The sequence below is a fragment of the Triturus cristatus genome, chromosome 6 (genome assembly GCF_964204655.1).
Source record: "Triturus cristatus chromosome 6, aTriCri1.1, whole genome shotgun sequence".
NCBI classification, from domain to species: domain Eukaryota; kingdom Metazoa; phylum Chordata; class Amphibia; order Caudata; family Salamandridae; genus Triturus; species Triturus cristatus.
Genome location: NC_140589.1, coordinates 1,545,867,508 through 1,545,887,887, shown reverse-complemented (window position 1 = coordinate 1,545,887,887; position 20,380 = coordinate 1,545,867,508). Strand labels below are relative to the sequence as shown.

Below are 20,380 nucleotides of genomic sequence, written 5' to 3'. Positions count from 1 at the left end.
CATGCCGCCAGTACTGGCTGTATGGACAATACAGCTTCCAGAACAACTAAGTGTAGGCAGGCAGGTGACAGTGTGAGGATTTAGGTACTGTATGGGCTGACATTGAGGGTTCACACATGTGTAACACAACACACCTGCTGGAGTCCACCTATTCTGCTCCCATTCACCACCCTAATCTGCCATCCTGTTTTCACTGAGCCTCTCCCACCTGCATATCCAGATGTGGTCACTGTGTACATGCAATAAATCGAACAGCCATCGGCCCCGACACACCTACCCATGACGACTCCTCTGCCTCCCCAAAGCACCTCATTCTGCCCACCTCCTACCGCTGTATTTACACCAGTTCCTCTACCTTTGAGCTCTTTATTTGTCTATTTTAAACATATAACCCATCTACCACTTCCAAACAAGCTACAATGTGTGGTTACTGCTGCCGGTCAGCACATCAGTCTACTAACTCTGATAACAGTATTCTGATGATATTCAGGTTATCCACCCAACATTATAACTGTCTATCTGCCTCTACCTAAACTACCTTTAAGTGCACAAGATGGGGCTGGTGCATAAGTAAAGGAGAATGTACAATTGTTACCTATGCCTTTGCTCTGTTGTCCATGTGAGGGAATTATGCACTGCAGCTGAACATGCTGGTCTGTGTGTGTGTGTGTGTGAGAGAGAGAGAGAGTGTGTGTGTGAGAGAGAGAGTGAGTGTGAGTGTGTGAGTGTGTATGTGTTGCTGTATCTATTCTGAGAGTGAGGGAAACCTGCACTCACCCCTTTTGCTATATACCTATAGCTTAATCTTAGGGAAGCATGACTGCCCATTCTGATTCTGTACCAGTGTTTTCACGAGGGATGGTAAAACCCCTTCAGTACACAAAGGTTCAAATGAGTGGGATTGTAAATATTTCTGTTTATGTAGCAAGTGGTTAGTGCCATCTGGATAAGCTGCGATGAGCACGAGTTTCCTTCTTCTCATGCTCACTAAGGAAGAAAGGAGGGAAAGTCTCCTGTGCCCAGCCTGGACTGAAGCGGTTGGTGGAATAGCTGGCAGCGGAGTCTCCACATGCCTTTTCACCCCTGTGTGTGGATACGGGGGAGTGCATCCCACCGGAGGTTGCAGAGACACAGAATAGGTAAGCTTTTATAGTTGGGACTGCATGATGCCCGCATTAGAGGGGTATATGCACAGTCCTGGCAGTGCACAATAAATGAAGCATAGACAATCATTTTGAGTAGAAGGTACTGCAGAACAAGATAATAGCAAAATCACTGGCGGATTGCCTCTACCTGACTGGGACTGGTTATGCAACTGTGCAGTTCCATTGCAGACCCCAAGCGTGCTTGGCAATCATCCCTTGAAAGGCGGGACGGATGGTGAGCATCAGTGGTGTATACTGATGGTCTGCAGTTCTGAGGCCGGACTGATAATAGTGGTAGATAGGATTATAGACTTGGACCCCTACATTCAAAGCAAGCGTTGCCAAAGTCGATAAGTCTAACTTTTTGTTTGGTGAAGTGTTTGGGAATAGTTTGGACACCTGCTGTGAGCAGAGGAGTTTGGGAATAGTTGGGAGATTGTATGTTGTTTCCAGCTCTCCTAGATAAAAATCCATAAGGGAGAAATGTCCTGGACTACAACAATATGGAAGTTAGTAGTAAAAACTTCACGCATAGCAGACTGCATTAGCAAAATAAATCGGTACCCTCAAGGCATCATTACCTTGAGGGTACATACACAGCAAAATACGCAGCAGAATATTTCTAAATATTAAATATTTTAACAAAACGGCCACTCCCATGCTCTATATTAACTCTTCATGTAGTGTGTCTTCTTTCCTCCTGTGAGACACGTGAGGGTTCCAGCTCCTTCCTGCTGAAGGGTCACGCCTAAATATGGAGGTTCAGGTGCTATGTGCTGCCAAGATAAAACATAATAGCAAGCATTGGCAATGCAATAGGTCTGGCATTTACGCGAGTTTACGCTATTGGCATGGTAAATGACAAGGCCTTTTATTTATGTTTTAAAAACATAAATAAAAGGCATTGTCATTTACCATGTCAATTGCTTAAACTCGCGTAAATGCCAGACCTATTGCATTGCAAATGGTAGGCATCACAGACAACGGGAGCGAGGGAGGGCGGGGGGGTTTAAGAATACGAGGGCAATGGGAGGGAGGGCGGGGGTTTAAGAAAGCACGGACAACAGGAGGGTGGGCGGTCGGGGTAAAGAAGGCACAGAGGGCGGGGGGGGGGTGGTACAGAAGGCACGGAGTGCGGGGTTATAAAGAAGGTACCAAGGACGGAATGTAAGCAAGGCACGTCGTGCCTGCAGAAAGAGAAACACGATAGAGAAAATAGTGCTTAAAGACTAAATAACATGTACCATGTAACAACCGAAGTAAAAAAGCCACTCTCCATGGAAGGTGACAACTGAAGAGGAGGCAGAACTAAGGAGGGACTAACAAGCCTATTTACGTTTCAGAAGCCAGCATTTAGGCATGACAATGACACAAACGGAGAGTGTGTGGGGCTTCTATTACCTACTCCTCTAGAAGAAGTCTCCCAGAGCAGCACATGCACGCTGACTCTAGGCTCGACCTAAAAAGGTGGTTGATAAAGACAGTGTCAGGTTAGTCAAGAGACTGGGGGTAAGATGGCATATTCCAAGCGGGTGGTGACTAAGTCCCTATTACTTACTTTCTTAACAACAAATGACATGTTAGGGAACAATGAAGTGCCCATAGCACAGGGCCAAGTGGAATCTTAATGTACTTATGTCATCCTTTTTGACTGCACTTGAAATTTGACATGGAATTAGGTTATTGCACTTACAGGTACTTTTGTGGTTAGCTAACTTGCAGAATTGTGACAGATTGCTATAGTGATGACAGAATAACAAGCACTGACAAAGCCAATAGGTCTGGTGTTGGTTGCCAGCATTTAGTCTTAGTCAATACTTGTTTTATGTTGTCATGGTAGTAACTTTAGCCAATGGCTGAAGTGAGCAGGCCCTCTGCCTCATTCTGTACTCGGTAGTGGATTGCAAATCGTGTATGACACAATAACAGGCCAAATGATAAGAGGGCTGGCTGGAGGTCAATGTAAGTAAAAATATTGTACATATAATTTCATTAAAAACAAAAGGCCTTGGCTAACGCTAGACCTAAAAGGGGAACAGTTTTAATGCCATATTAACCTATTAAAATTATCGATCTGCTCTATTCAATTTTTTAAATTGTCACCATCCGACTTCACACAAACACGTAAAATCAATACATGTGCATAGTATTTCCTGTGCCATATCAGAATAGGAGATGCCATTCATGCACACCAGGTTCAAGATCAGAGTTTTACACATACATAAAGAATTTTTTGTTCTGTATCATCAGCACATCGGCAGCGAAAGTAAACATCCCTACCAACCAGACGCTATTATTTTATGGACAGGTAAACAAGCTGGCTGTCCTCATCAAATGTCAAACGCAGGATTTCTTGTAAAAAGAGAATTATTGTGCAGCTTTATTGGCTTCCTCGTGGTAAATCAACTTCTGATGGTAGACGCACTCTCTTCAAAGGCTCTGGCTCGGGTTAGGTGGGCTGCCGCTTGCTAATTCGCATTGGAACCACCACTCAAGGCAATGGCTGATGACGTAGATGGCAGTGCGGGCGTTGATAGGAGCTTTGCTATCAGCTTCGTCATATCATTCACTTGGCTTGGGACTAACTCATACTGCATTGATTAGAATGATAATGGGGATTGACATGACAAAATATTTATTTTTATTTCAAATATATATTATTCAGGCTTGACAAAAATCTCTGCTTTAGTAAACAAATAGTACTACAAGAAAAAGGACTAAGAGAACACAATAGGTTTGAGTGTAATGTGCTAAGACATGCAGGATTAGTACATTAGAGCGAGACGCATGAAAGGGAGTCAGCAGGGTGAACAGATTGAGATGTATTTGTAAATAAGTCCTTTATGCAGTTTAATGCAAGTACTTGAGTGGAGGCGGAAGGATACGTCCAAGTATCCAGTAGCACTGGGTGAGAAATGAATACGCCAAAAGTCTGAGCCAAGACATGACTGATAAAGTCTCAAGCGAATGGTTGAAAGAGGATGGTTACAGAAAGCCAATGGTTGAAAGGGGTGGACTCAAAGCCCTCTCAGTGTATATTGCTAGCAATGTTTGAGAACAGTGCTACCAAAACCTAGATGCAAAAAGAATTCCTTGGATCAAACAATACAGGCCATACAACTGCACTGTGGCATGCTTACTGGAGAAGCTGTGTAGGCTCAGTGGAGGGGCACCATCAATTTGGGTAAAAGATGAACAGCACTTTAGTGGCCTCCCTACACTGCCCAGTACAGCAGCGTTGCTTGCTGCCAGGAGGTGGTTTGCCTACAGTGTCTACTGCACTGGCCACCCATGTCATTACCTTATCTCGAATCTATGACCTTATTCCACAGCCTTTTTCCTCGCAGGGAATCACAATGCGGTCATTACAACGACCGCGTTGTGATTCCGCATACCATTACTCCGCAAGGCGGAACAACGACTTGCGGAGGGGGCGGCGCTGGATGTTGGAATAGTATAATTTACTATTCCAACTCCAGTCTGTGCGGACACTAGGGAAGGTGTTGGATTTTAAATCCAACACCTCCCCCCACCGCAAGTCGTTGTGCCGACTTGCGGAGTAATGGTATGCGGAATCACGACACGGTCGTTGTAACGACCGCGTTGTGATTCCCTGCGTTGAAAATGTTTCAGGGTAAACAATCTCACGTGGAGGAAGAGGGGCCATGCTGTGGAGTCTTGAGAAAGATCCAGCTTAGCAATGGTACGTCTTGGGGCTGGCTTGTCCTGCTACCACCCTGGAACTTGTTATGAGACCATGGACTTCTTGGAATATTCCATATGTGAGTGATTTGATGCTAAAAACTAGACAAGTACCTTAAGATGCTCTCTGAAATGCTGCATACTACAACATGCCTGAATAGTGATGGCTGGTTTTTGGAAAAATGACTGTCCAACTCCTTCAGCAATTACAAGATATTGATAAACATTAACAGAGCAATACCTTTAATTTTTTTAAACTATTCTTGACAGCGAAATTATCTCATTCCGTATATCAAGCTTGCCATATTTGCATCTTCACTGAATTGTCATATTGCAGCAGATACATTAACTGTACTCTCTCCCTACATTAAAGAATATTTCATAACTTCATTGGTTGCTTTCATTCCCCAGACCATCAGATTAGGCTGTAACTTTCGACTTACAAATTGACCTATGCTGAGTACTAGCTATGGAAATGTGGCACAGACTCTGCTGGTCCCTCGCTTGGATGGGGAGGATTGGTGGTGGCTACACAGCAACGGGCCCTTCCTGGTGAGTGAAAGAAAGACTATATGTCTGGAACTCCCAATATGCAGCTTATAGAAGCTCTTTGCTAAGAACTTTGAACACAAATTGGCCATTTCATTGATCGTAAATTGCTTCACGATTCCCATTTCAGCGATTGCAAAGTAATGTACTTGGAGTGCTTATGTATTGAATCTGTCCTCATGTGACGCTCTCTAATTTTCATCTGGGTTTAGTAGCTACATAAAACTGCAGATAAATTAGGTGAATGGTAGTGCTCAAGTTCAGTACAAAAAAATATGACATTTTATTCATAAAACGTTTGATGACACACTTTATGCTAGTGGGCCAGTATTACAATGTCACATGCTGCTTGTAATTTAGATGAACTCACATAGAAGAGGGGTAGGAGGATTAAGTCCCGCTTCGCTCCTTCAGCAACTATGAAACCACTACATAGCAGAGGGACTGTGTGCATAAGATGCTGGAAGTCAGAGGAGAAGGGGGGAATCACACAGGAGTGTTAAAACTGCCCTCACACACAGTAAACTGTGTCATGCTTCATCATAGGGCTGCTAACACACTGTCGCGCAGACCAACGCTGGAGGTGGAGCAATAGGGAGGGGAAGACAATACAACAAATAAATGACAAATAATGTGGGGATCACAAGAGGAAATGGGTGCAGAAACAGTGATAAAACTGGCCTCGGAGTCCCGTCTAACAATTTTAATGCTGGGTACCTTTTCCAGAATAAAAGTGGTCACGCCTGGACCAGTGGATGGGGGTATGTGAGACCTGTTATGGGTCACCAACCCCTCCACTCTGCAAAAACCGTCAACGTGTTTCAGCGGCACTATCTAATAACCCGGCTTTCTTCAGGACTCACTACTCAATGATCCCAAGGTAACCAACCCTACCTCCTTAGTTCCAGGGGAGGAGGGAAGAAACCCTTATGGAGTAACTTACTCTGAGCACAAATGGTAGAGCGCCTCCCCGGCGGTAGAGTGTCTCTCCCGGCGCTGTGTAGGATCCTACACGGTGCCGGGAGAGTCACACGGAGGGGCCGCAGCTCACCATGACGACAGTGTGACTATAGGGAGCTGCCCTCGCTCCCCCGCCAGTTCAAGTTTAGATTTTATATGAACTTGGTTCCATTTGGAGAGCAAGGAGCTCTACCATATGTGCTCAGAGTAAGTTACTCCATAAGGGTTCCACTTGTGATCCCCACAATATTTGTCATTAATTTGTTGTATTGTCTTCCCCTCCCTATTGCTCCACCTCCAGCATTGGTCTGCGCGGAGGTGTGTTAGCAGCCCTATGATGAAGCATGACACAGTTTACTGTGTGTGAGGGCAGTTTTAACACTCCTGTGTGATTCCCCCTTCCCCTCTGACTTACAGCATCTTATGCACACAATCCCTCTTGTTTGTAATTTAGATGAATCAAGGAACATTATAAAGAGAATTCAATGGACAGCTATAGAATATAATGGACTTGTGATACAGAGGATGGGACATCAGTCACGTTTGTGATGGAGTATTTCGTTCACCGAAATATATATTCAGCGCATTCTTTGTTATTATCAGGGGTATGTGGAGTGTTTATCAGACAATGAAATCTCAGATAGAACACGATTAATGGACAGCCCACAGTTATGCGAGTTGCCAGCTTTTCTTATGTTAGCTAGACTAGAGTACTAGTCTGCGTAGAAAATGGATTTTAAGGTAATTTTAAAACCAACTTCTTAACTGGATGGATGCTTGTGATATTTGTATTTTTTGTAACAACTTTGAAGGGGCGTGCAAGTCCTCATTTTCATGTGAAAATACACATGGATCGAGTTTTGCAATCTAGGCGGTAGTAAACCGAGTCTTAGTGAGTATTAAGGAAACTTTGTAAGAGAAACGTTTTGTAACTTTGTGTTAACATAATTATATTATTTAAGGGCCATCAATAGGACGGACCAGACCTAAAAACAAAGGCATCTGATAGCCGGACAGCAATCACAATAGGTTTTAACGCAGGACATACCCAATAGTATACAATAATTTGTGACATGTGGATGTATATATTATATGTCAGTTTCAACAGTGAAGATACAGGAGTGCAACAGTTTAAGTAGAAAAAGTAGGAGATAAAAAGGTTTTGCAGAAAAGGTTGAGAATGATTGAGGACATAGAGGACCTCATTGTGCTGGTCTCCAGTTCCGGGTTGTATTTGTGAACCCAGTAAATACGGATTCCACCGTGGGCTCATCTACTGCACCATTCTGAATTTACTTGCCCAAAATCCGGCATAATATATACAATCAGACTTTTTGCACCCGATTCAGGCATATTTTACTGATGTTTGAGCATGTGTTACCTTTCATGCTGCACACCATATGTGGTGATTACCACAAAACTTGAATCCATATTTAGGCATAAATCAAATTTGCACACGAATCGGCATACACAGACCCTTTGTAATGAAGCCGACAGGGTGCACAGTGGCTCCGGTGGTTGTGGAAATGAACAAAGTGATGTCATTTGAGGCTAAACAATCCATGCTGGGATGAGCAGACCACTCTATACTGTAGCATTTATGTGGCACTGAATACCTCGGACAATCAACTTTGCTTCTGGTTCCTGCACGCCCTTTAAGAATGTATGGCTGAAACCATACGTTAGGTGAAATGCTTGAGGTTTGCAGTGGTTCTCAAAACATGGTGTGGCTGTGGAGCAGTGCATAAGCATGATGAGGTGCTGTATAGTGTGAGAGAACAGACAGATATGAATAAATTTTTAGGAGACCTTAAGCAACAAGGGAATGTGCTACACAGAGTGACCCTAGAGCAGCAGAATCCTAACCAGTGGAAAGACTGTTATGCAGCAGAGCATATCACATAGGTGGTTATAAAAGGCGCTGCTGTGCAGCATGTCTGCAAAACATTGACAAGGCCAATAGATTTTGCATAGATGAAACACATTGGCTTTACCAATGTTTTTAAAGTCTGCCTTGCCTGGTACTATTGCAGATAACAGAGCTGTTTTTGTTTCATTTTTTACACAAAGCAGCGTGGGGGGCGGGGAGGGGTTGTCTTGCAGTGGCTGCGTCATAGCTTTATTGTGTGACACGAAGGCAAGAAAGAAGGATGCGGTAGGAGAGGGACTTGACAAGGGAAAGCAAGGATGAAAGGGGGGATAAAGCAAGCAGCAAGAGATTTCACCGCAGCTGAACATCACATGCGCAGGAGGCTCGACTGTAGGCGGTATCTGCGACAAACATCCTTCAGAAGCATCTCTGACCACAGACGCCCTGTTTAGGGAAGCACTGGATAATGTTTAAACACACCACACTGATGGGCCATTCATCTGCCCACGTCCTCTGGCTATTCCCCTTAAAGCGCTTAGAGAACCGCCAGTGATTAGTGCTATATAAATATCAATTAACAATAACAATAACAAGGTCACAGGAGGGGTGGGAGGGATAGGGCAAGCAACTACGAAGAGGAGGGGAAGAGAGGGACGGGGCAAGCAGCGATGAAGTATGAGGGGGGGGCAAACAACAAGGACAATCTGGGGTGAGAAATAAGGAGAGGAATAAAGAGGGCCGGAAAACACATGCTCTCCTATGCAGTGCTAGATTAAATAACCAAAAAGTACCACTGCAAGTGGGCAGCTAGTGGAAGGACAAGAAACTGTACTTGGCCCAAGCTCAATGAAAAACCAGAAGAACCAAAGAGATAGTGGAAGCAGGAGATGCTGCGTAAAGAGAAGCAAGGAAATTATCGTGATGTTGAAGCCAATCGGTGGTAAATAATGATTAGTAATGGGCGGGCTCTAAGCCAGTTTGAAGCTTTTCTTTTTTGTTCACAAGAGATTTCATAAGCACAGCGGAAGCATTGCACATGTGAAATCTAAAAAACTAGCGAAAGATCCCTCACTCTGCTCAGAACCACCCAGTACATAAAAGCCAATGAAGCACTACAAAAGTGGAGTCCTGAAGACACGTTGAAATGAAAGTGAGGCTGTGTGTGAGACACAGATTCTAGCAACCGTACAGTTCCAAAGCCATGCTGAAAAGCTTTTGGGATGGCTGACATGTCAAACAGAAAAGGTCACTGATAAGCTATTTATTGTCTCCTCTGGATATCTTTAATATAGCCCAGTGCCATGCTCCCACGCTTTCTGTGTTCATGTTGTTTGGTTTTTATAAACAATAGTAGAAGGGTGTATTGTTTCTAAAGTCCCAGTAGTACTCTTGGGAAACAGCTACAGTCATCCATAATTCCTTTTACTCCAGTATTGGAGATTTCATAGAATCACATGCCTGAATCATTCCCCGTCGTCGAGACGGGAGTCTCCGGTACATAAAAAAGCATTGCTTAGTAGTATAGCAAACTGAAAAAAGGCCTAGGCCCATTTTCCTTTTGCAACCCATAACCTTCGTTATGTAAAAAAGGACTAAACTTGTCTCTGAACCAATCAGAGCCTCTCACCCTCTAGAACACTCCAGAGAGAACCTTTTGCCCCTCAGACTTTCTACTGCACGTTGTGCTAGGGAGTCTCCTTTGAGCTCTGCTCAAATTCTACAGTTTAGTTCTACTTTCTTCTAGATTGAAGAGTTTATTCAACTGCTTTTTTCTTCACCAACCCCTGAGAATGGCTGACAAGGAAAAGAAAGGTTTATTTAGAGCCTGCGCCACCTGTTTAAAGAAGAGGCTATATACAGACGACCCTCATAAGGATTGCATATACTGTCTTTACCCACACCATCAGGCAAAGGAATGTAAGGTATGTCGTACCTTTTCTAATAAAACGCTGAGGGATCGTGAAGGAAGGCTTTTGCTATGGCTTCAAAAACTTGAGACCAGGAAAGACGTTGTGTCTAGTGACAGTGATGAGGCGTCAACGACTTCTAGGAGATCTCAGAAAAGAAGCAGATCTCCTCAGGCTCATGCCTCAGGGGAAAGACCTGAGAAGGTTTTTAAAAAGACAACGATTGGGTCTTCAGGGCGCAGTCCCTCAAAATCTCCTCCACGTATGGAAAAGGAGAGCAAGGGTCATGCTTCAGGGGTAAAACACACTAAGAGGACAAGCTCAGAGCCCTCAAAATCACCCCCTAAAGTTAAACATTCTCTTAAGAAGCCAGCCTCCACACCTCCTGAAGAGAAATTGGAGAAATCTACGTCGTCGACGGGAGCGTCGACGAAGAAAGTAGCGTCGTCGACGAAGAAAAGTGAGGTAAAACTTACTATCAAACTTACTATTAAAACTATATCTCCGAGAAAAAACTCCAGAATAACAGGATTTTGCCAGGAAGAGGAGAATTACCCCAGATCTTACCTCTCCAAGCAAGGTGACACCTCTAGTACCATCCCACCTGTTAGAGGAGGAAGAGTCACAGGAGGAAGAAGATAATGATGGACCTTTTGGCTACACCAGTAGCCCCTCGCAATTGCATGTAAAGTGCCAATAGGATGACAAATATGGGGGGTTTCAGGATCGTCCCCAGCAACACTATTGCAAGGAATACCAGGAAGAAATGGTGGGCGTTCCGTCTTCACTGCTAACGGATCTGCAGTTTATGTTAGATGATTATAAAAGGAGGCATCCTATACCTCATACTTCTCAAAGAATACCGGTGACTAAATCTCAGCCACGCTCTATTCCATGTACGCCAGTGCGACGGCAAGAGGTTTTACCGGAATCCTTGCCTATATCACCACTACCACAACAAGATCCAGTGAACTCTGATGATGATGATGAACAGGAAGAGGGAGAGATAACAGACCCTAGTAAATAATGGGACGATTATCTCATTCCGTCGCCTTCATCTCCTTCACCGAAACCTGTCGATTCTCCTCCGGAGGACATCGGGGGGTTCCATAATCTAATGGAGAGAGCTACAAAGAGATTTGCGCTCACCATGTCATCTGACAAGACGGAATGTTTCTTGTATAATTTCAAGGAGCCATATCGCAAGGCAGTTCGATCTCTCCCGATTGTCAGTCATTTATGGGAAGAAGGTCTCAAGGTCGTGGAGGCACCAGCAACGGTTACTCCAGTACTCGCCAGACTGGACAAGAAATATAAAGCGCCCTCGGATGCTCCAGCTTGTCTACTAGGCCACCCCAAGCCGGACTCAGTTATAACCCAGGCGGCTCAGCAAAAATCAAGGAATCCATCAGCTCCAATGACGACACCTCCCGACAGAGAGGGTAGGCGCTTGGACAATGCGGGGAAGAGATTTTCTTCCATGTCTGCCCTTCTAGTTAAGGAGGCGAATGCCCTGGCCATCCTGGGCAGGTATGATAGACAAATGTGGTGCGACCTCTCGCCTTACAGAGACAGCATTCCAGATGCTGATAGACAGGAAGCCAGAAAGATCCTCCAAGAAGGAGAAAGGACTTCGGCTGAAGAGGTGGGAGGTGCGGCAGTCTTACGCCGACAAGGATGGCTGAGAGCAACAGCGTTTAGGCCTGAAGTCCAGAATAAAATCTTGGACCTTCCCTTCAATGGAGAGGATTTGTTCGGGAAACACATCAACAAGGCTTTGCAGAGTATCAAAAAAGATAGACACTGCAAAATCACTGGGAACGCTGCAATATAGGAAGGTTCCTTTTCGAGGCTCAAGAGGTAGGGGCCAATCCTCCTACAGAGGAGTTTACCAACAAGGCAGATACACTTCTTACTCCACCTCATCTCAGCCATACCGTCAACAGTATACACAACGACAAACAGGAGGTTACACAAAATCTACTCCTAGAGGTCGAGGAGGTCGTCAGGGGAAGGACAATACCCGTCGACAATGACGACGTTCTGAATCCGGCTACACCTATTCCGCTTATGTCGCAAGTTCCCCTGGGTGGAAAAATTTCTTACCATCTTCAAAATTGGCAGCAAATAACTACGGACCAATGGGTCTTCAACATAATACAATTCGGACACACTCTAGAGCTTCTGCAAATGACCCCTTGTACACCGCCAAAACACCAAGAGGTCAAATACTTACATCAGATGCATCGAAAGGGAGCAATAGAACCGGTACTGAATTCTCAGAGAGGAAGGGGATTTTATTCCCGTTTTTTTCTAGTCAAGAAAAACGTTCTCCAATGGCACCCTATTTTGGACCTCAGGTCCCTAAACACTTACCTCAAGAAGCAATCTTTCAGAAGATATTCTGCTGCTATTAAACCCAGGAGATCATATGACCAAATTGGACCTACAGGATGCGTACTTTCACATCCCCATCTATCCTTCCCACAGGCAGTACCTTCGCTTCATGGTGGCCGGAGAACACTACCAATTCAAGGTACTGCCTTTTGGCCTGAAGTCAGCCCTGAGAATTTTTACGAAGTGCCTGGCCCCAGTGGCAGCGGTTCTAAGGAAGCAGAAACACCAAATATTTCCTTACCTCGACGACTGGTTAGTCAAAGCGCCATCAGCAGCATCGGCCCAGTCGTCAACAACGGCTTGCGTGGAACTGTTTGCCAGATTAGGTCTGACTTTAAACGTAGAAAAATCATCTCTTCAGCCGACACGAAACATCACTTTCTTGGAAGCAATACTGGACACAGAGGTAAACAAAGTGTTCCCCTCCAAGGAAAGACAGCTGGGAATAATATCTCTATCCAGACTTTTATAAAAAGAAAGTCTCTTTCAGTACGCAAGTACAAATCATTGCCGGGAACGATGTCATCTTGCATTCCCCCTCGTACCTTTCTGCAGGCTAAGGATGCGTCCGTTGCAAGAGCAACTGGATCTTCAATGGCATGAGGCGAAAGGATCCTTCGACGATACACTCAGGGTAACGCCGACCATGGTCCATGCGGCAACATGGTGGACCCAAAAAAGGAACATCTTGCAGGGTCTTTCATTCCTTACTCAACCAGCCCCACTGGTGATTACAACAGATGCATCCTTGGAAGGCTGGGGAGCGTTCCTTCAGGACCTCCAAGTCAGCGGTCGCTGGAAGTTGCACGAATAGCAAATGCACATCAACCTCCAGGAACTCAGAGCCGTCCGCTTAGCATTGTTAGCGTTCCTACCAAGGATACAGGGATCAGCTGTGTTAATAAGAACAGGCAACACAACAGCAATGCACTATTTAAACAAACAGGGAGGAACAAGATCACTCTCCCTGTCTCAAGAAGCCCAAAGGATATGGGAATGGGCACTGCAACACAGGATATCCATAACAGCAGAACATCTTCCAGGGGACCAGAACATCAAGGCGGATACTCTCAGCAGGCTCAAATCCACCTGCGACGAATGGGAGATCGACCAAGGGAGTCTAAACAGCATCTTCCAAAGATGGGGAAAACCAACAGTAGACCACTTCGCAACAGTGGAGAACAAAAAATGCAAGTTCTTCGCAAGCTGGCTTCCCCAACAGGGATCTTGGGGGAATGCGTTTTTGATGGCATGGTCAGGCGTCTTTGCCTACGCCTTTCCTCCAATTCCCTCCTGCCGCGGGTTCTTATGAAGATCAAAAAAGAGCCATGCAAGATAATCCTGATAGCACCATGGTGGCCCAGGCAACACTGGTTCGCGGAGCTTCTACTACTGTCGGAGGAACGCCTGATTCGCCTCCAGCCAATACCGTCACTCCTGACGATGTTCCAGGAGGAAGTACTTCATCCAGATCTGAAATCACTGCACTTAGCAGCCTGGCTCCTGAATACTGCGAATTTCAGCATCTAAACATCCCAACGGAGTTCAGAGACATACTATCTAGAGCCAGAGCGGATAGTACGAACAAAACGTACAGGATGAAGTGGAAGAGATTCTGTTTATGGTGCAAAAGATGTAACATTCATCCTCTGAACTCGGCAGCACACGAAATTATTCCATACAATTTGCTTTTGGCAAAGTCTGGTTTGGCTCATGCATCTATAAAGGTACACCTAGCCGCAATATCACGCTACAGAAGGACTTCCTCTGGACCATCTCTGTGGTCCGCAAGAATCATCAAAGAATTCATGAAGGGATTGTTCCGGGTTTTTCCTCCAGTAAAGCCTCCACCACCTCTCTGGCAATTGAACATTGTTCTTTCCCAGTTAATGAAACAGCCCTTCGAGCCAATACACAGGGCAGATCTTAAATTCCTGTCGTGGAAAGTTGCACTTCTCATCGCGCTCACTTCAGCCAGGAGAGTGGGGGAAATACAGGCTCTCACGGTCCAAGACCCTTTCTTACAATTCAAGGAGAATAGAATGATACTCAGGACTAATCCAAAATTCAATCCAAAAGTACCAACTGATTTTCATTTAAATGAGCGACTAATTCTCAAACGATACTTTCCTCAACCAACAACAGCGGCGGAAAGAGCTCTCCACTCACTGGATGTCCAACGCTGTCTAAAGTTCTATTTGCTAAAAACTAAACCTTTCCGCAAGTCTTCACAACTTTTTGTCACCTTCAGCGCACCCAGGAAGGGTTTCCCTTTGTCAAAAAGGGGAATTGCCAGATGGATTTCCAGTGCGATACAGTATTGTCATCAGGCAGCTGGGCGACCTCTGAATGCACGAGTCCGTGCCCATTCGACAAGAGCAGTGTCCACCTCTACTGCTTTGTTTGCGGGAGTGCCGATCCAGGATATCTGCAGGGCAGCGACCTGGACAAGTATGCACACCTTCGCCAGGCATTACTGCTTGGATGCAGCCACAGGAAGAGATGTGGCGGTGGGAGAAGCGGTGCTGAGGAACCTTAACCAGTAACGGTGAGCCCTCTTTACCATCCCTCCTTCCTTTATTGGTTACATTTGCGCATTTTATTGTTGTTTATTGTATTAGATGCAATTTGCAGAGTATTTTTTATGTGTGTATTGGTATAGGAAGACCGCTTTTATCACACTACATATGTTCCCTTGTTCCAAGTCTTGGGTAACAAAAAATGTGCAATGATTTACTGCTCGCTATTCTGATTCAGGCATGTGAATCTATGAAAGCTCCAATACTGGAGTAAGAAAACAAGTTACTTACCTGTAACTGTAGTTCTCCAGTATTGGAGCTTTCATAGATTCACATGCAACCCACCCTACTCCCCTGAGAGGCTAACCTCGGATTTAGCACAAAGGGTGTTATGGCACAAGTGCACGAAAATATGAGGGGCAGAAGGTTCTCTCAGGAGTGTTCTAGAGGGTGAGAGGCTCTGATTGGTTCAGAGACAAGTTTAGTCCTTTTTTACATAACAAAGGTTATGGGTTGCAAAAGGAAAATGGGCCTAGGCCTTTTTTCAGTTTGCTATACTACTAAGCAATGCTTTTTTATGTACCGGAGACTCTCGTCTCGACGACGGGGAATGATTCAGGCATGTGAATCTATGAAAGCTCCAATACTGGAGAACTACAGTTACAGGTAAGTAACTTGTTTTCGTATACCTTATCGCACTGATCTATTAATACTCCAAATGTACATGTAGGTGTTAGTTTCCTCAAACATGTATATTCTTTAATAGTTTCTCTCCCACCCTGCACTGTATGCTCGAAATTAAAGTAGTGTGCTTACACATATATCAAACTCACTGCGCCCATGAGCAGCCTTTTGTACCAATTAAAGCAAGTTCCCTAAACCCTCCTGTCCTTTAGCACCGGGCAGCATATTAAAAGTGACAAGCTGCACTGCTCACCTAAATTTGATCCACAAACTCTTGCATACTTCTGGAACAGCTTTTTTGACTTGCTCTATCTTAATATGGTCCGCCTTGGTTACTCAAAGTATTGTGGTGGAGTTACGTTATACATGTTCCTTCCAGAAGGATGGAGTGTTCACAAACGTGTTCAGAAGAAGCGCAGACACTAACAGGCTCTTCAAAGTGTTGTGCTCCTCACTTTTTTGATCCCTAAATAATTTGCCATAATTGCCACTGTATATGTCACCAGGAGATAGTATACTAAGGAACACTATTGAAGGTGTTTTTTTTTCTTTAAAGATCCCCATGGCAAAATCAAACAGTATCTTGACAATTTGCACTGAAGACTAATGTTGCCAACTTAATAAAAACACATTCATTCTTTCAATCTTGATATTTAAAATCAATACTTTCCAAAGAGAGTAATAGGAAGGTGCACCTAACACGGTTCACTATGACAGACACATTCCAATCTTCACATTTAGTGTTATGTGCATACACAGCTGTCTCACTCTTCCTTCATGTGTGATGTGTTTTGATGTTACCCTACTTTGCTCTACCTTCCAATCACTTTTTTTTAAACGAACATCAGTTAAGTTTTCTCAGAAGGCTAGAGAAGATGCCAGTTTACTGTTCACAAATTTTCCTCATCTTCTGTTTCTTTTGCGATACTTGTTTTCTCATGCTTCATACAACTTAAATTGCACGTTACCAATCTGTTAAGAGGGCAGGCTCTCGCAAGAGTCTGCACATCACTTCCTTTTCTGTGGTATCAATGTTACAAAGATGGGTTCTTGACATTCATGTGCTGATGCTACATCCGCTCCTGCGCCTTCTATGTTGAACGTGTCTCAAAAAACAGCTGTAATTGCATTTCACTGTTGGCATGCAGCATCTCACCTCCCTCATTAAGTTTCCAATAGTGTCAGTGACCTTCGAGTATTATATCCTCATCTCTGGCGAAGCGATCAGGTGACATCAGTCAATAGGCTAACAAGCTCACCTCTCCCCTGATGTCCAGACGTTAGTTCTGACATTTTGAGGTGCCGTCATCCTCCGTTACCGGTGTAAAGATGACAAGGAACCAGGAACAGCGGAAGATGCAGATATGGTTTCTTCCAAGCACCTGAGCAACTTCTGGTGTTGCGGCCTTATTCAGGACCAACTGTCAAGAATCTACAGTAGGCAGAATCCTTTTAGCACGCCTACAAAATTGGACAGAGGCGAACAACATTTTATCTGACCTACAGTTCGGTTTCAGAGAAGGAAGAGGCACTATAGAACAGGTCTTGAACCTCACACTTCTGAGAGGGAAGTATGTCCTTGCAAACGGTGGCAGCCTATGCATGGCATACGTCAACCTATTCGCAGCCTTCGACTGCGTAGCCCACAACAAGCTTTGGACCATAATGACACAAATGGGAATTGACACTAACCTGGTCAATTACATTAGGGAAATTTACTCCAATACGACCACCAGAGTAAGATATGGCTCAGGGGGGCAGTTAACGTCATCGTTTGGAATTGAGCGGGGAGTCAGGCAAGGTTGCGTCCTGGCTCCCTTTCTTTTCAATCTTTACACCAATGGCTTGGAAGAAGCCCTGTTAAAGGGTAGCCAGGACCAACCATACGTTCAATCACGCCCGATCCCCGCCCTTCTCTATGCAGACGACGCAGTTATAGTCGCCCGTACCCCCCTGGAGCTTCAACGGGCTCTGGACAGATATAAAAACTTCATGAACCATTTGGATTTAAACATCAACGCCAAAAAGACCTTTATAATGGCATCAGGTAAACAATTCCGAAAAATGAAAAACATCTATCTAAACGACACCAAAATAGAATATACTACCACTTACCCTTATTTGGGAGTTGTAATAGATAACAAAGGCACTTGGAAAAGTGCAATAGAAAATAGAAAACTACAATTCCTAAAAGCAACAACGGCTCTGAGAGCGTTTGCTCGGAGATTGGGCAAAAGAGCCTCTAAAGAAATGCTTGATATTTATAACTCAAAATGCCTTAGCACGGCAATTTACGGGGCTGGGATTTGGGGCAATGTACGAGTCGATTCAATTCAAAAGATAGAGAACTCCTTCTTGAAATTTCTGTTGGCAGTCCCGTCGTCCACTCCGACTTTCAATATCCACAGTGAATTGGGCCTCCCATACATCACTGACGTGATACGAATGCAGCCAATTCTTTTATGGCATCGCGTCTGGTCCACACCGGAACTAAAATTCACGCAGGCACTCATCTCTGATTGCATGAAACTGGAGTATTGTTCACATATCACCTGGCTATCTTATGTTAAGAATTTCCTATTTGACTTAGGACTTGATCACTTCTTCTCCAACCCCCTTAAAATAAACCTAATCCCTAGAAAGAGATTACGAGACATGTGCATAAGCCATCTAGCAGACCTACGTCTGGTCCTCGAATCAAACAAAAATTCAGTACAGCTCTTTCTCCCTATCCAGACTACAGATCAAATAGAGCCTTACCTGAATTCCAGTTTAAGTAACTATGAGAAATTTTTACTGACGAGACTGCGACTGAACACATTTCATCGACTAATCGCCTTCCCAGCGATAACCGACTGGACACCCCAACTGACTCTATGTCCCTGCGATGACCTTTCTGCCCAATCGACCTTGCACGTAATTATGTTTTGTAAATACTATACCGAACCAAGAAAATTATACCCGATTCCTTTTTTGAAACAGCTGGGCCTAAATCAATGTCGGCCAGCCCTCATGGTTCTCCAAATGCTGGAAACAGAAATATTGGCAAAATATATTGCAAAGTTTTTAAAATTCTGTGTGCGACACAGAACAAATCTATAAACGGAAATTTGTCCCCTTTATAAACATCCATTAAGACGGTACTCACGATTCACTTAAACATACCCTACGATAACCTGGGATTACCCTCCTACACATCTTTAACTTGCTATTGGGGGGTTTGTTTTCGTTTTGTCTTTACAGTTTTTAGTACTTTTACCATTTTAGTTATCGTTAAATGGTCATGAAAGCCATATGAATATTTATCTTTGCCAATTTGCACATATTTGCTATTTAGCTAGGTAAAAAACTATTTACCACTTTTTAACTGATGTTAAATGTATAAATGTAAATGTTTTTTCTTCTATGTAAATGCTGTTATGGTATGTAAACGCCTTACCGAATAAAGCTTTTCATTCATTCAGTTGTGGCCCAGACCCACGTAAGAAAGGGTTGATGGAGCGGCCAGACCATTTGTGGCGTGTGCTGTACGGTTGATATACGTGTGTGGTGACTCAATGGGGCACCCTAAGAATAGTCTGGCAAACTTCATTATTTACTGTATTTTATATGGTACATGCCGATGCATGCCATCTGAATATCTAAGCATCCCGTCAATCATTCATTGTATAAATGCAAAATTAAATAAAAACAGATGGATTAAAAAAAACTACAAGTCTAGCTTACCATAATACATTCTAGAATGGAAATCCAGAATGAGAACACTGGAAATACCTTAGGGTCTTTTACCAATTGGCTCAGTGGCCGTACAGGTCCTACACAACAGGTAATCAGTGTTGACTCCATGTTGACATCTCAGTACATTCTTCACAACAATTGCTGGACAGCTCCACTCAAAGAGGCTTCCATGGCTCCCCTTACGCAGGGAAGCCTCTATAAACACCACGTGCAAGGTGGATACCCCTGTAAACTCATGGTTCTGTTCAACATTAACCATCTCTGTTCCTTTTCTCTAACCTGCCCAGTCCAGTTCAGTCACCCATTCACCCATCTCATTACTTAGCCCTGCTACCTCCCTGTCCACTGTCACTCTCGATCACTTGCCTGGTTGCCTCCAATCTTTAACTCCCTTATCCAATCATATACCAAACGTTTTGCTATTTCTGCTCATCTTCCAACTCTACTCCCCAATCACATCAACTGCCCAATCATGTCTTTCCTCCCATTCTATTGTCCACTTTCGTGCTCCTGTGTCCTTCTGTCCACTTAGCCCACGCCCAGCCACTTTGAGACTTATGTTTCTTATCCTGTACCTGCCCCCTCACCTAGTAAGCTTGTCCCCCATCTTTTAATTCCAGGCATATGTGGATGACAGGATCGATTACTTGCTGCAATACTCAATGCATGTAGAGGTAAAGAGAAATAGATGCCTTTAGCTGCTATAATTTGCCTTGATTGTGGAATACATACCACATCAGGATTAAGCCATAGTAACTTCCGAGCACTGAAATACATTTTGCTTTTGGTTCTACTATTCATTTTCCAGTATTAGAAACTTCGGAAATGCACCTGCAGTAATTATGTTATTTAATCCTGTAAATGCAGAGAACGTGATATTCAGGTGCTTTGCACTACCTCCCCAGTGCA

General features: G+C 44.1%; 1 protein-coding gene and 1 long non-coding RNA gene across 2 annotated transcripts in view; one reads left to right on the top strand and one right to left on the bottom strand.

Annotated features, from left to right (window-relative positions):
• The window catches only part of MACROD2 (mono-ADP ribosylhydrolase 2), a 2,183,495-nt gene that overhangs the window by 858,876 nt on the left and 1,304,239 nt on the right, over positions 1-20,380 (bottom strand). The window lies entirely within an intron of this gene.
• The window catches only part of LOC146821650 (uncharacterized), a 130,996-nt gene that overhangs the window by 61,307 nt on the left and 49,309 nt on the right, over positions 1-20,380 (top strand). The window contains exon 2 of the long non-coding RNA XR_014962749.1: positions 5,259-5,399. This is a non-coding gene — a long non-coding RNA (uncharacterized LOC146821650). The remainder of the gene's footprint in view (positions 1-5,258; positions 5,400-20,380) is intronic.